At 36.9% G+C, this 17,749-nt stretch overlaps 1 long non-coding RNA gene across 1 annotated transcript; it reads right to left on the bottom strand.

Moving 5' to 3' along the window:
* Positions 1-341: 341 nt before the first annotated feature.
* Positions 342-17,398, bottom strand: LOC127015884 (uncharacterized). Its single transcript, XR_007766398.1, has 5 exons — positions 17,318-17,398; positions 16,594-16,656; positions 8,262-8,340; positions 5,468-5,583; positions 342-1,395 (listed from the first exon to the last, which is right to left on the bottom strand). It is a non-coding gene; the product is annotated as an uncharacterized LOC127015884 (long non-coding RNA).
* Between the last annotated feature and the right edge of the window lie 351 nt (positions 17,399-17,749).

The following is a 17,749-nucleotide window of genomic DNA, read 5'->3' as shown; positions in this document are numbered from 1 at the left end:
TGCTTATATTATCCATAATAATCTTCAATTAAATTAGGAAAATTAATCAAAAAATTTATATAAATATGTATGAATATATAAATACATGCTTACTTGTTTCTATGTCTTTTAGTTTTCCTCAGAGTATGTAACTTGTTTTTAAATGGCTCTTGGTTTTTCCACATTATTATTTTCACATTCCTGCAAAAAATAACTTAACTATGATCCATTATATTCTAATGTAAATATAAATTCATATATATACAGAGAACATACTGTACAATCTGAAACATGTACAAAACAAAGTTAACATTCATTATGGAAAAAAAAAAGAATCACTTGCTAATTTTGTTTTCCCAAAAGTATTTGGTGAGAGGTACAATCACATACAAGCAATAGCATCTGTTTATAAAGTTTAGAAAACTGGACCTTGTAACGTATTTTGGTTTTGGTAGAGAAAGTGAGAGAACATACTGTTTTTGAAAAATTTTCTGTTGATTGTGAGATTACTGAGAGTCCTACTGGCAAAATTAAGGGATTGCTAATAAAATATAATACGCTGCCTGCCTTTGCCTCTGGTTCAGGTCTGTATCCTGTTGCTTAGGACTGGGAACAAAGCAGCAGTATCAGTAATAAGTGGTACCAGTTACAAGTCGCATTCTTGTATTATCTGTCCCTGGTTTTCCTTAATACATTTAATTTGCAAGTTGCCTCCCTGCTATGGGTAAGGCTATCTGGAATGAAAGTAAGTCTGGTTTTGAGGACACGTGGTTAATGGCTATTTGCATACAATAGGCTGAGTTGAGCTACTGCTGGTGTAAGTCCTAGTCCAAGTGTCAGGCTGGGGCTCCTTCCAACCAACACTTTTATGATTCTTCCTTAGTTTCTCATGAGCTCAGCTGATCGTGAGAGAAGGTGCCATAAAAGCAACAGAAATACCATAACTGCTAATACGATAGGAATAGATATAGCTGCATATTTCACTTTCCCACTGCTGAACAGTTTGTGGAGATGTCAGATACAGAGCTTCAACCATTCTGGATTTTCTACTATAGCTAACACTAGAAAACGCAGTAAAATGGGAAAGTTAAAAACATGCTGCTGCTATTTTCAAAATAAATATTTTACTCAAAATGTATCATAAACGTAACATCCCACAGCATTGAGTTCCTGAAAAACAGTAACATTTCCTTCTCAAGACGTTGTACAACAAATCACAAACATCAAAACATTCTACACTGAAGAAAAACAGGTCAAGTGCAATAGTGTCGCAATATGTAAGAAATTCAGTGAGGTATCTTAATCCCTTTTTTCACAGAGTCAGTACTGTCTTAATCCAAAAGAAGTGTCTTGAAATGGATGTTCGTCATTGCCTCTCAAACTCCACCGGGCACTTGAGATGCAGTTCGTAATTTTCTAGAGCAGAAGGGATAAAATCAAAACTGAAGTGAGTCACAAATCTTAATTGAATTTTTTTAATAGCATAATTTTCAACAGCAATTATTTCATGCTTTTGAATTAATTTGAATATAGCTGAGTTTCTGTTTCTACTTTAACCCTCTTCGCATTCATTTTTGAGCACATTTGTGATGTTGGTACAAGTATACCAAAGAGATGTGAGCCTGGGTTTGGTGGTTTTTTTTCCTTATTAGCTGTTTAATTGTTTGATTTCCGCATCTATCAATAAATGTGCCAAAGCTGCTATTATGCTAATTCAGAACACTGGTTTTTCTCTGGGCTATTTTGATAAGGAGGAAATGTTAACCAACTGTTGTTGTAGGAGGAGGGAAAATAAAACAAAAAAGCTTCATATGAATATGAAATAATTTTTCTACTGACTGAATTCTGAGTATTGTTTAACTGAGTCATAGATGTTTGTATCTACTTTCAGATGTGAGCGTGATACAGAGTATTGCTGAGAGAATGAACTCCTAATACAAGTGCCTTGGGTCCATAGATAGTTGACAACGCTCTTCCAATCTTTATGACAGCACCTTTAGTCGCGGTTTTATATACCCTCAAAAAAACATTTCTGAAGAAAATTCAATTTGATCGTCTTTAAAAATTTTCATGTCATCACATAATATAGGCCCAGAGAACAATATTCATTTGACCAGAGAGAATTGCCACGTGTGTTACTGTGTTTCAGCTAGTCTGTTAAACTTGCCATATGAGCACATGAAATGAAAAAAAAGCATATTTAAGGTAAGATTCAGCACATCTTAAAATAGATATCTAAAATCAGTCAGATGATCTGCACCCTAAAAAAGTCTTCATCGACTATAAATTAATTTGAGGATGACAAGCTCAGCTGTAATGTCGGCAGTGCAGGCAGCTAAGCTTAGATGAGATTAATTCATCCTCATGACACAAATTTTGCCCGTAAGTCTTTGGATCGCTTTGCTTTGGATGATCGCTTTTACTGAATGTGGAGACTTGAAAGCGTGATTGTCCGTAAAATAGGTGTGTACGCAATTACGTATTGCTAAAACACACTGCAATGGGTTGGGGCGAGTGTAATACCAGGATATTTTAATATGCTCCCCCAGGCTGGCAGCCACCTTCCCAGGAACATACCGACCCTCAGCCTTGGCGAGCGGCCACCTCCCTCCCCTCCACTTCTTTCCTTAGTGTTAATGTTTCTCGTCCTGTCTGTGCCTTTTTTCTCCCAACCTTTGTCATGTCTTTGTTTTAAACTGTGACTAACTATAATCAAATCAGAAACTCACCCCCGTGTTCCTTCTCTCCAATGTACTTTCATTAAAACTACAGCACGTGGAACTGACTTTGGGACAGAACAAGGAAGAACCTGTAAAGTGTCCTTATTTCAGCATTTGTTTTACCTTGAGAAATGCATTTTGTCTAATCAACTGCTCTATACACACCTCAGGATTCTGAGTTCTCCTGTTTCTCTTTTAACTTCTCCAAACATTGCTGCTGTCTCAGTCTTAGTAGATCTCCATAGAAATGAAACAGTGACTGTTTACTTATTTCCCATATGACATTAATTTTAGATATTCTAAACCTTGGCTTACTGTAATATATCTGAGCTCTTTGACCCAGTTTCCTGTTTATTGCAGCTTAATTATCACACTGCTCACTAACCAGACAGTTAACACGGTTTCAATTCATTTTTCAGATATTAAGATTGCTTGCAACAGAATTAAGCTGAAATTAAATGTTAGTAACTCAATTTTTGCTTCTAGTCATTTGGGAGGGTTTTTTTTTTGATAATTCATTAAGAATTAAATTATGTTTATTTGTTCAAAACATCCCACTGGCCTTTACTATCTTGAAAGATATTAATAATTTAATATCTTACCCTCACCTCCAGAGAATGAGTCCTTGTTTTATGTGAATTTCTCCTACTATTCTCTAAACCCTGGAAGATATGATCACTTTCTTCTGCCCATTTTCTCTCAATTCCAGTCAAGCAAGCTGAATTTTGGTTTTGGAGAAGGGACTCGTGCTAAATTACTATCACAGAAATGCAATGCGCATAGTAGTAACTGACAAATCTTGGAAGAATTTGGATAAATCAGATATTCAAGCTTTGCCTCAATGGTTTTTCTTTTAATGAACCCAGTTCTCAGATACTTTAAACCTCTACGTCAAAGGCTTTGGGCCTCTGCTTCAGTTTATTAGTTATTTATGAAATTTGGATAAAGATATACGTTCAGACTTTAAAACAGGTTGAGATTAAGACTGTTTGATACAGGTCCTTGTCATTCAATTGTTGTTTGGTTTTGTGGGTGGGTTTTTTACAAAAGGCACAATTTGTCAGATATTACTCAGAGACTGAGAAAGAAAGATGTTCAGGAACATATAATGTGTGTATCCAGTCCTTTCTATTTTTGTCGAATTATTTTATTTAGCACTTACCATCTTGTTATAGTCAGAGCTATGAAAACATTTTTTTTTTTGCTCCCAATAGTTGTTCTTGATTTTCCTTTCTTTTGTTCCATTTTTATTCTCTTGACTTTGCATCCTCAGTGCCTTGCCTTGCCTTCCCCTCCGTCTCCTTGTTTGCTTTTTCTTTCAATCAGCTACATTTCTCCCATGGCCTTGTGGAAAGCACTGTTTGTCCTATACTAAGATCTGCTTTTTAGCCTTTCAACATAAACATTCATTTTAACTTGCACATAGGCACTGTCACTTACCGTTCTTTTTTCGTACTAACCAATATTTAAATGGTCACCATCCATTTATGGAGACACTCAGACACTTCCTACCATCCTCACTTACTCACTGGGAGAGCAAAATGTTTCCTTATTTTCCTACTCGAGAACAGAAAAGGGTTGCTAAGTTGGCCTTCCTCCTGGGACAAAGGTACCGACTAGAGCTCCCTGTGCCCGAGCTGCTGTCGGATGCTTAGGGCAGAAATGCCAGTTTAGGACCAGCCTGACATCTTGCTTCTCCTGGAATTTGCCACAAAGCCCATCCATCCCAGCTTGCCTGTTTCATCGCCAAGTCAGCCAGGCCAGTTTAGCGTGACACATGCTGTTACTGCCAGGTTTTCTCTTAAGAAACTGGTGGCATATGAGGTAAGAATTTGTTTCTCCAGTTGTGATGGAAGAGCAATAAATTACAGTAGAGGTACTGGCAGCCAGGAGTCAGAAACGTCTTAAACTGGCATAGCTGTTTCTTCTATAGTGTAATAAAACTTTGATGAGGATGAATTCCAGTTGTAAATTTACCATGGCCTATTCAAGATAAAGGAGAAAAACAGAGCTTTTTAAAAATACATCAGTTCAAAAGGTAGTCATATTTTATTTTGGTAAGAATTGAAAAAGAGCTAGCACCTTCCTCTTCTCTTTTTGCATTATTATGCCTATACTTCAAATAATAGCTTGATGATTGTTTACCTATTATTCTTGACCTGCAAGGTAAGATAAGAACCTACAAAAAGGCCCCTCAGAAGACAAAAGTTCTACTACATCAGACACATTTAAAACACAAGAAAATACACACATACACTCACTTTCTAATGCAGCTTTTCGGACTTAAAGCAAGTATTTACTAAAGGAGAAATATTTACATGTACTACAAAGAGAAAGTTTATAAACAGTTCGATTTAGCAAAGCTGACATAACGTATGGCATGACACGTATGTGCTCAAAGTTTGTTGTACAAGACATAATGTAGCAGCAAAAGTAAAACTCACTAAAAACATCAGGCTACATGCAACTGCTTTTTTTCATGTATATTGTCCCATATTTTTTCCCAGGACCAACCAGCAAGCTCCCACCACCGTCCCCTGCATCTTCCTCCTTTTCCATACAGCCCGCCCTCCCTCCGCCTACCCCTATCTCACTTTTCTCCTGACATATGTATTAACTCCCTCAAGCAATTTTCACTTTAGATTTGTTAACAAGCACTTACCAGCTCGCTCTCAGAAAGAGAAGCAGCGCAGTCATTCACTATAGTGCTGGATAGGAGAATAGCAGGTAGTTTAAGAGAACAAACCTAAGACATCAAGTCACAGTACCTGTTGTAATGGGAGGCAATACTGGCTAACTATTATTCGGCTTGCTAAGCAGAAGGTAGGGGCCAGCTTGCTTGTTGCAGGTACACGGGGTTGCTGTACACCAGCTCGAACAATCCCTAAGAAAGTAAATAAATGCGTCTGTAAGTTTATTTCAGAACTTTAAATGCTAAGATTTAAAATCTCTCATGTGAGCACAATGGAAACAATGCTGTCACTGCAAAGGTTGCCATTAGAAACAGATTGAGCCCGATAATCAGACCGGACTACTAATGGCTACAAGTACACTTTGCCTAACCAGTACTGGCAGGATGCTTTCCTTGCAGTGATAAATGTACAAGCTGTGACTTGCATTTCATTTCCAACCTTGGCAGGCTAAAATAGTCTGTTAATGAATGAAGACATCCTTAAGCATGCAGTCGTATGCCAACGGCAGTTGGTAATCCTCCATATCCATCTTAGTTCATTCCATTTACAATTCCATTTGTAATCAAGCAACAAATAAACTACTGATGCTTGGCCAGCAATACCCACATGACCTTAGAAAGTGTTTGAAATCTGCAAAAAAGCAAAATATGCTTGTCACCAGTATTGCTTACATTTTCACTTCAGCGTGCAGACAAGCAGTACATTTGAAAGTCATTCTGAAAATAAACTGCAGCGAACTCAATCAAAACTTTTATTATTAAACACGACATACAAAAAAAGCCTTTTGGAAATGGCTGTTAAGAGTAACATTCAGCATGAGATGTTTCTAATATAACATATAACAGAGTACATAAAAAACAATAACATAATTTCAATAAAACCCAGAGATTTATTTATCATGATATTGCCACTAAAGAGGCTGAATTCTACAGAAAGCTGGAAACTTTTGGTTGTATAATTCTCGATATTAAAGGTAAAAGTGTTTTTCTTATTTTGTGTTAAGGAGAAAGCAAATAAGAACAAATAAAGATATACTAAATTTCAGTACTCAGTCACCCTCTGCACGATATACTTTCTCTTTTCCTTAGGCATGTATAGTCACTATGGGCAAAAATAAAAGTATTTCCCCACTCCTTCTTTTGCCTTGAAGGAACTGAGCTGCTGCCATTCATTAAAAAAGTCAGCTATTTTCTGACTAGGGGAAATAATTTAGTAATAATTACTGTTGTTTCTCATCTTACAGCACAACTCAATTTCAATACCTTTCTTATAATTTATTATTTCTCCCCTTTTTTATAATTCAATTAAATAATGAACAGTAAAGAATTATTGTTTTTCTAGCTCTTTATGATCTCCTTTGAAACTTCTACAACCCTACTGTGACCAAAGAACCATCTTAAGTGATATTGCAAAGTTCACCTTGCATTTGCATTGCAATACTTAGTTTAACTGAAATACTTGAAGCACCTCGAAAACGTTACAGAAAATCTTATAGCACATGACGGGATCTCTTTCAACACACATCTGGCAACTAGCAATGAGAAAACCTCCCCACCTCTTCAAACTTCAATGAAAGAGAAGACATAGCAAATCAACACTTAGTCCTTAAAAGTCAATACTGCAGGGAACTTCTGTACTTGCATTGCAAATTTGTTGTCTGGAAGTAGATTTTAATCCTTGTTATAGAAACACAATCTATGCTAAGAATTTTTAAAACATCTTTACCGTAACAGACCACTTAGAGTTCATATAAGTCATGTACATTCTGTGAATCTGAAATTTTGTATACAGTTTATCTGATGTTTATTGTGGTATAATACCATATTTATCACCTTCAAAATAAGCAATGTGTAAGTGGGTATGATCAAGTGTTTACTTAAGCTGTCAGATAAAATAATTAAGCCCACAGTGAAACAAAGAAGTCTACCAAACTGTTCACTAAATTGCTCAATATATCTCTGACTAACTTTTATTGCACTTCTAGTAAATAACATTATTTTAACTGCAACATCTTCTAAGTATTAGCAAGTAACTAGTTACTACGTAGTACCTAGAGCCAAAGATAGTCTACATTCCAAATGTTTTTAGCATTCCTGGGGTAATCATACAAAAAGATATCATTGTTCTTAATTTCCTAGGCTAAGTAAAAAAAAAATAAATTGATATAAATTAGTGTGTTGTCCATCTCTTATCAACGCTTTCTTCCGATATCTCAGTGGGGGGCGGGGAACGGTATTTGGATATGAAGTGTGGAGCAAGAGCAGCATCTGGGATTGCTCCCCTGTTTGGAGGTGGAGGTGTGCAGCGCAGATCGGTGCTGGCGGGGACGCTGGGCATGCACTGAGATGTCGCCAGGTCCCACTCTGACCTCTGCTGCTCGGCTCCTGGCTGCTAGGAGCAGCAGAGTGACACTAATGCAGGCTCCAGCGCTTCAGCGTTTGGTAATTTCACTTTGCTGCTCCATTTCCCTCCTCCACCCACCTAGCTACTCCGCTGCCAGCCAGCTGCCGCAGCCGTAAAAGTAACAAGACCTCTGAAGTGCTATCCCCACGGCGCTTCCAGAGACCTCGTTACCGTCACGCTTTGATGCACCATTTGAAGCATCTGGAGGTAGGGGAGAGGTGAAAAAGCCTCAGGCGGAGACACAACAGGTAGGAGGGTGATATATATCCTGCAAGCTACTTGATGAAAATCAGCAAAAGCACAGGTACTAAGCTACAAATAAAAATTATGGATAAACCAGAACTATGATTTATGCAAACCCAAACTGAACTATTTTTAAAGGTTACAGTCAGTTCAGAAAAGAGCTGTCAGTCGCTACATCTGTCCTTTGTTCATAAGCTTCAGCAAATCTGAACAGATTTCTTACCCGCTAGACGTTTGTTTCTCCCCTCTGCAGTGTCACAGCAAGGATCAGTTTTGCCCAACTTCCTTCTCTTCCCAATTGTCTTTCGGATAAAAAGACATAAAATCAGTAAAAAGACCACTAGCTTTATTTCCCCCACTCTTTATCACTTGCCAGCAAAATCTGTAGATTTTCCAAAACCATACTTTAATATTTTCTGTAGATGGATAGAGACCATTATGGATGAAGCTACCACTTCATCCACCAGATAGCTAACAGAATTAGGATCTTCATAACTTAATCTGCCCTGGATAAGATTTCTGATCAGTCCTCATAATGGAAAATTTTGCCATAATAGGAAGTTTTGGCTTGATAAAGCAGTGGTTTTGTATCCAGTTGAAGAATAAAGTTCACTGCCAAAGCAAGGAGCTCTCATAGCACTACTCCCAGCTACAGGCAGTGCCATTAGCTGTTGATTTGTTCAGAATTGTTTTTTGTAAAAACTAACGAGACAGAAAAGAATAATTTTTTTTCTTATTATGTCCAGATTCTTTCCTGTTTCTCTAAGCCAAATGTGAGATTTAGTAAATCCATTGATTCATTACACTGCTGAGAAGACACATTCTGCTGCATGCAACGACCCTTAAAGTTTTGATCCAGATTCCTGGGGATACTGAGGAGATACTGATGGAGAGAGAGAGAAGGAGAGAGGGAGAACTCGCTAGGAGGTAAAAAAATAATTTGAATCAATAGGAATAAAAATAACAATGAAATTTTGGCAAATGTATCAGTTTAGGTGGGGTTTGTTCTAAGGAAATGTATATACCTCTAAATTTTTTGGTGCACAGCTCTGACTGTGGCTGTATAAATACTTTTTTGTTCTATAAAAGAGAAAGTTTGGAATTTGTTTCTATATAGCTCCTGCAACTTACTGATAAAAAGCTGTCCATCAAAAGGGTTGGTGACGCAGACATATCATCTCACTGGCGAGCTATTAACAACACAGATTGATTACACGAAGAGTGTAGAAAGATAGCTTATCTTTGTGCTGTAGAATTTTATATAACTGAAAAAGTGAGGGGAGTTTGAAAAATACTTTTGCCTTAAACTACCTTGAAACAAGCTTGAAATGGATCACTCAACCCAAGTTTTTCTTTATGGGCTTGCAGCGTTGACCTCAGTTGTATCAGTTAGTATCCTTGAACCTTTCTTCCTCTAACAAAAGGAAGAGAATAATGAAATCTTTTTAATGTAAATTTTAAGGACTTTTTTTAAGATTTAGAATTTTGGATGTATAAAACTGGTGTTAATAGCTACCTACACTGTGTTAGATATTAAGATGGACAAATCTTTACTGCAGTTCAAATAGCTAAGGTCTGAGGTGAATTACTCAAGGAGGCTGTGGAATTTCTGTTAATCACGAGTGGTTTTAAAGAACAGATTAGACAAACATCTGTCCACACAGAGACAGGTATGGCTGATCCTACTTTTTGGCAGGAGAGTAGAGTACAGGACTTCCCAAGCTCTACTCCAATTTTTTGATTCTAAAGTGTTGCTTTTGTGGCCTTTGTCCTAGGAGTGTAGCATCAATACATGGCTTCAGGTATTGCTGACCTTTTGGGTAAAAACTATATTATGAAGTCAACATTCCTCAACAAACAAATTTTTCTGTTAAGATGAACTTTTTCCCATGATTAGTAACTGCATCTTCTATGTTGCTCTTATAATGTACAGTGCGCCGTGAAACCTCAGCTAATCTATCAGTTAAGAATCAGCTTTTCACATTGAATTATTGTCTTGATTTTCCTTTCTGAAAATTTACTAGCACTTTTGATATATGCTGTACATGCACACTCCAAAATCAAATTTGGCAAGTAAATATAAGAAGTGAAAGTGCCAAAGTGAAATCAGCTCATCCCCTCCATTTTCCTTTCTCCCCCGCATATTTTCTACTGCGTCTTTGTAGTAGAAATATAGCATAGATGCCCTTTAAAATGCAAATGACTTTGACAACAAAAGCTTTGTATCATGGCTTAAGTTTAGGTTGGAAAACAACAAAAACTGCAAATTGTACAGGGTATTCACAAGGAAAAGTGGTTTTAGTGAGAATCAGGGAAGTCTCAGTTATCATAAAGAAAGCATTCAGCATCAATTTACAAAAATATTTATTTACATCATTAACAACTGCCATAATTTGGAGCTGCTAGGATGTTTTCTCAGATAAATCTTCCATTCAGAGATCTTATTGTAAATGGGATCCCAAAATGTATTTGTTGACTGAATGACAAAAGTATGTTTAGGAGGAACATAGTCACAATGGGAGAATTAAGCTCAAACTGACATAATTTTCATTTAACAAAAAATTTGTTATTATTTCTATTTTATCTTTTACTTGGTACATGAACATGAAACGAGGACACCTGCCAAGTGTTGAAATATTTAAGAAAGAAAAGTGATGGAACACCCAAGCTATCTATCAAGGTCTGATGATTTTCAGAAGTAGAGGGTAATATCTAGGTTAGAAGAAAGTGGAAAGTTACTGAGAAACACTTTGTGATTTCTATTTTCCATGTATCTTGGATGGGTAAGCATTTCAGACATGGATCCCATTTTTTTAATTACTTTTTTTTTTGGCTTAGCTGCTAAACTACTTCGAATAAAAATACAGATAATTCACAGAAAAAAAAAAAAGCAGCTAGTATTGAAGCTAAGCCTGATACCAAGTATAATCTTTGGGTTCTCACAGTGCTTCTGTCCAGTCAAGCATACTTTTTTTAAGAGAATTCACTCACTCCCTAAACTTCCCTTTCGACAATGTCTATCAGGATAGGACACTACTGAGAAAGCCAGACACCTAGGGTACTCCCTTTGGTTTACCTGGGGACCATGATATCTGTAGGTGTTTGCTCCAGTAAGGGTTCACACATGCTTAAAACTTAGACAAAACAACTGCTTTCTGGTGTGTGGCTACCTAGTCAAGTCTACATCCTTGCTTTGGCTTGGAGGCTTCTTACACTTTGCAGGAGAAGAATTAAATCTCCAGCAGTAGGATTACAGTAGGATTCACAAAAAATCAGTTCACGTGCTTAAGGGAACAATTAGAAATTGTGATGGTGGAAAACTGTGCCTCAAATATGGATCCTGTCAGAGGCAGACCCCTCTCCCTAGTTAGGATTCATAGGGCGACTGCCTATTGCCGCAAAAGCAAGGTGACTTAACTTACCTGGACTATTTTTACTCACACACAGGCTGACCCATTTAGAACCAGGCAGCTTTCTAGTTAATTTAATTCCAAGCCTATGCCCTGAGCTTGACTGTAAGAGACCTGGGTTCACTCTCTTCTCTGCTTGAGAAGATCTGAATTCTTACCTTCCAGGAGAATATCCCATAAGATATTCATGAGGGAGAAAAATATTTTCCCCCTCGTATTTCAGCCTGAAAGCTGTTCCACTTTGCAATAACTAATTAAATATTCAGTGCACCAAAAAAAGACTAAACTTGAGAGCAATTCCTTAGCCAAGGGCTACGGGTACCCCACTTAAGATGAAGAGCCACGAATCCAGTTCTTGCTCCACTGGAAACCTTGACACGGTAATCAGGGAAACAAGAACTAAAATATTTGCTCTCAAGAGAGTGAACTACTCTACACAAAGCGAACAAAATAGGACACATCTTACTTCCCTAGCCAGTATAGGAGTTATTTTAGAGATATGCATGAAATGTTTTGTTGAATCTCTTCACGCAAAACTAAGAATTGACAGTGGGATTCTGGCAAGTAGATAGAATAACCGTAGAGAAGTGCCACTGCTGGCTTTGTATCAAAGCCAGTCTACTCAATGTACTCTGAGCTTGAGTAACATATTGAGACATACAAGCAGGAAAAGCGATAGTCCTTACCGTGAAGACCAAGCTGCTTCTGCCTAAATGCAGCATATTTATGCATTTACCTAGAAAAATGGGCTTGCAGTGTAAAGACGGTTACATCATTTAGAAAATGAATTATTTTACTATTTAAATAAATTATTTAGGGCGTTGGAGGTTCCAAACCTTAAGGCCTATTGTTGGCTTAGAGCAAAGTAACATAAAATGTTTAATTCTTTTATTCTATAGCATTAATAACTCAGTGATAATAATTAACATAGAAATATGCCTATCCTTATAAGCCTGAAAGGATAAAGTGATTTGTTAATTGGCTAACTATAGTAAAGATTAATAATAAATAAAGGCAGTCATATTTCTTTCCTAGGGATATCATATCTGTTCTTTTAGCAATTGATAATGGACTTCTGGGTTACTCATTCTAATTAGTGTGTTGAGACACTCTTATTAAACATGTACTAAATAAAACCAAATAGTATTATAAGGCAATATATACTTTATATGGCATATATCATGAGAAACATTTCCAACAGTAGAATACAGAAAACAGACTATTTTCTCCGTGGTACTTCAAAATCTAATTGACTGGGAAAACCACAGAATTTTATAGCATTGTAGCCATTTGTACCCAGAAGCTGTTCTTCCTTGCTCCTGTGGTTACTATCATACTTTTAAACTAAAAGAGCTTAACAAATCATGGATGACCAGGGAAGCTGTACAGCGCTACACATATAGTACAGAACTTCCATTGTTGTAAGTAAGTAAAAGTCTGTGGCCAAATCTTAAAAGATAGGAATTTTTTTTTTGGCACTTGAAGGAAGTCATAAGAGCAACCCAGAGTTCCCCAGGTGTATGGGGTCCTACTAAAGAAACACCTTTTTGCTGGTATGTTTTGGCACCAAGAAACTGCTGGCATGGGCCATGCCTAACCTGCTTGTGTATTACAGACCAGTTTTGTGGATACATTTGCAATGTTAAGTTGTTAGAGTCTGATATTAGGATGAATATGACACTACTCTTCATATTGGAATAGTTTAACATGATGTCCAAGTGGATTGACAAGTGTCATCTTGACTGCAGCCTCCCACAGTGAAACGAAGGAGCCATAAAGGATGAAGAGGAAAGAAAGAAAAAAGAAAAGAAGAGGGGAAAGAAAAAAGAACCCTTTACTTAGGGGTTAGTTTTTAGCTAAAATGCTGAAAAATGCAAAAGAGCCTGTGGCGAGAGGAAATCACACATAACTTCAAGGATAACAGGTTGGTCTTTCTAGTGGTTGGATTCTTCTGAGGTCCCTTTAACTATTACTCATGATTTGGGGGATTTATCTATATGACAGAAAATATATCATTTAGTGGTTATGTGGCTGGAGTTTAAGTGACTGACAACCTGACAACTGGATTTTTTGGGGGGCTTGGACAAAAAACTGTAAGAGCTTATCCAGGAGAAGAAGGGAATGACTAGCTACTTCAGCTACTCTACAATTGTAGCAGAAGAAGTGGGTTCAAAGTATTCTCATCTTCGGTAGATTATTCAGTTTTGCCAAGTGGTTTTATAAGTGTGTTTTGCTTTTACCCCCGATTTTTTTCTTTTATAAAGGTTGCTTGCGAGTGGGAAAGTATTGACTTTTCTTGAGTGCTTCACTGGAACAAGTTTCACAGATCTGGGGAAAAGAGGGCAGTTTAAATTTTGTATTCTTCTCTACAGAGTTAAGGGAAAGCCATCTTAGAAGGGAACTTACAATTTCAACTTTTAGAGATTGTCATCTTCAATCTTAATTAGTTTCTATAAACAAGGGTATATTAAATTCATACCCTTAGTTCTGTATAAGTATGATGCTGAATTGTAAGTTCTAAATCTTTTTCTTTCTGATAGAAATTAATTTTAGTTTTCAACTGAAAATTAGTTTTGTCACACTTATGTTTAGCTGATTTATTGTTCACTGTTAATGCTGTAATGTGACACATAACATCATTTAATGTGGCTTGATCATTTAAGACTTCTCTGTGAAGGTGCTGAACATCATCTCAATTCAACAAAAACATTTGACCATGAAAACAAAACCACTTTTAAATAAGGAAGAAAACTACTTATGTACTTAAGCATTTTGAAGGCTACTGAAAGCCAGAAAACATGGAAACACACCCCTCTCCCCAACAAACAACACTAATACCTTCTTGTTTTAATAGAAACCATACCTAAAACTATATTTTAAACTGAACTGAATGCTCAGGTATTTCAGGAGTTAAACTCTACTTATTATTTTTTTTTATAAACTTTTTTTTTCATATGTTGCCATTTTTTATTCTTTGTTTCTCCAGAAACCTGTTACCTGGAAGTAGCAATGTTGAAGCCAACGCTGGAGTGGTACAAGATTGAAATATAGATCTTGTGGAAATTTGAGGAGAATAGAGGGCTTCTATTTTATAAAATAGCTTTCTGAATTTTCTTTAAATGATATACATCAACCTGTTTAAATGAACAGGCTTTAAATATGAAAGTGTTGTCTCGCCCCTCTCGCCCCCCATATTTCTCACAGGGTTGACTAATGAGTTATGAGTGATTTAGAGTTTACTTGATAAAAAATCAACCTTAAAAGAGAAAGAATAAGTTGTTCCTAAATAAGAACTGTAGCTAATTAAATATACATAATTTCATTCTTTCATTTTCTTTGGCAAAGATTCACAAGACTTAATATTACTTTAATCAGTATATGCAAAATGAAGCAATAAAAATTGAAATTAGGTTTGAAAAATGGAAATTAAGCAAACACTTGCAAAGAATTCTGTTCTTTTGTCAGAATGCCAAAGCAGAATTATGAGTCAACTTTATGAAATTTATTAGAGAATTAGTACAGTTACATGAAAGAGAAAATATGAAATTTTGCTGTTTTAATTATATGCCCAATTTGGTGCTATTACAGTAGTTTTTCTTGATTAAAATGTTTAATGGGAACACTACACAGAAATATCTGGCATATTGACAGTTTGAAGAGTTGAATGAGCCAGCTATTGAGGCCACTAAAGAGCACTCTCATCTTAATCCTGAACACTTTGTTCTTTCTAATGGAAATGCATGTGAAACAGCTGCCTGTAAAAAAATACCATTGAAGGTAATGTCATCATTCACTGAATCACACAACACACTCTTATATATACTAAGGATTCATTTAGGATGTTCATGCAACAACGCAAGGATCTGAGACACAACCATTTAATTTTGTGAGGCTTTTTCTTCAACTATTTTTCAATCTATTGATAGCAATGGGGTTGGGTTATTTTAGTTTATTTTAGCAATATTTGTCTTTGATCTTAGCACCCTAGATTTTCATAACTGAGCAAAATTAACAATATTACACGGCAAAATTGTAGTTGAAATGCACATAGTTTGCTTACTTAATTACAAAACTTAGTAGTGTGAACGTTTTGAAACATCTAAATCTTCTGAAAAGTGAATGTCAAATATCCCTGTTAGGCTTTTACGCAAGTAAAACTTTTCCTTGGCTTCCTAGCAAAAAATTATCTTTTCTCTAAATCCACAACATTTTTGACTGTTAAGCAGAAGTCTACACACTGTTCAGCAATTGCCCTCCATAGCTTAAGAGCACCTAAGAAGCCTTTGGAGGTGTTCCCCGAGGGTATTAATTTTAGGTGCGGCTCCTACCCGAGCATTGTTCCATGCCTGATGCCAAAACACTGCAACTGGAAGGGGTGTTTTTCTTATTAAACATGGCACTCTGCAGGCAAGCTAACAAGAAACCCTGGCGCTATTTCAGGTGTTAGAAGATCTAAAAGAAGGCAATGGAACAACAAAAGAGCATTTTGAGTTCTGTTGGGCAAAGGCTGGTTAAATGGTCACTCACTTTGCTGCTACTATCCCAACACAGTGAATTAAGGAGAGGAACATTCACATGTGCCATTGGGACAAATTGGACTAGTAAGGAACTGGAGCACCTAAGAGGAGATGATAAAAGGCCTCAGTTTACTTTGATGGAAGTGTTACATCTTATTACAAAGATTTTTTTTTACCCCCTTCCTTTTTTTTTCCCCCTTCAAAAGCAAAGCTAAACCAGCCTGTATATCCTGCAGGATGCAGCCGCTATGGAGATCTGTAAAAATTCATGCACAATTGGTGTGTGATTACATGTAATCTCATTTAGAAGTAGATAGACAAGGGTACTGACTTCAGCTTAAATCCAGAAACCCAAAACCTAGCAGAGATGCAGCTAGGCAGCACTTCACACCTGTTCTTCATGTATTTAAATCCCAGATAAACAGCATTTGCCAAACATTCCTGGATTCAGTTCCCCCAATGAATAGTGAAGGATGAGCAGTAAATCTAAAAGTCCTATTTGGAAGCTACTTGTGGGACAATAATGAAGACTGTAAAGGAAAGGAAAGCATTCAGAGACAGAGAACTACAGGACACTCCCTGCTAGGGCATAAACCACAATGTTTTGTCAGACTTAAAGTTCACACACCTACTTTGAGGACCAACTCCAAAGCAGAGGTCTTCTCCTGATAGTTGTCCTCTCTGTGACTCCCTGTTGAGTTATAAGAAAAGTTATCAGAATCATCAGGCAAAGTAAACTTGGAGGACGTGTGCATATTGTATTCTCTCTCACTATCATTTCTTTCTTTCCCGGTTCATTAATTCTGCATATATAAACCCAAACTGATTTTTGTCTATTACACTGACATACAGAGGCCCATCTAATAATCTGTTCTCTTTTGCTCTTCTGAAGTCTATATCATTATCACTTTTCCCCACATTATCCTTATTTCAGATAATTTTCTAAGCAGCAGTTTTTATCTTTTCTCTTCCCAGATCCACTTCAGTCCTCTCTCTTTATCTGTATGGGTATTTTCAACATTTCCCAGCTAACTATCCACTCCAAAATAGTAATATGCTGCTCCTGCTTTTCCACAGATGTTAAGGACGACTAGACTAAGTGATGACTCCTGCAGCTCTCTGCTAGCTACAATACTTTGTGATCATTACCCTTTACTTGTCATTGCCTAATGGCAGAGTTCTCATCCAAGATAATTTTTGAATTATGTTTTCACTTAAGAGATGCTGCATCAAGTGGCTTATCAAAAATCACGTGCATTGCGTGCAGCTCGTATTCTTCGCCAACAAATGTTTAATTCTGTTTGAAAAGAGAAGTGCCCACCGCACACACCTGCAGGGCATATTCATCCCACCTGCACTCCGACCCAGATGGAATTTTGCTGTGCTGGGATCAGGGAGCTGGCGCCAGTCGTGGACGCTGTAATGTGGAGCAGCAGTGAAGTAGAACAGAGCTGATGCAAAAAAAAAAAAAAAAAAAAGAAAAAAACCCCGGCCATTCAGATACTTTAGGTCTACTCCAGTGCTTTGACCCAAATAACCTCATCTGCAAATAGCAAATAACTTCTCCTATGTTCTAAATCAAAGGGGAAAAATAAGCTATTTGGGTCAGAGCATGCAAAAAAAAGGCCTACCCAAATGACTAGTCTCTCCCAGACACTGGGGTGTGCATATCTTGTGGATCTTTTTAATTTGCAATTTTCCCATGGCTCCAGACAGATGTGTCAAACAGAGCTGAACATTAAAAACATTACCTAAAGCCACAGTGATTTTTAATATCTTCTATT

Source organism: Gymnogyps californianus, chromosome 4 (genome assembly GCF_018139145.2).
Source record: "Gymnogyps californianus isolate 813 chromosome 4, ASM1813914v2, whole genome shotgun sequence".
Taxonomy (NCBI): Eukaryota; Metazoa; Chordata; class Aves; order Accipitriformes; family Cathartidae; genus Gymnogyps; species Gymnogyps californianus.
Note: the sequence above shows the minus strand (reverse complement) of the source record. Positions and strands in the feature narration are given on the sequence as shown.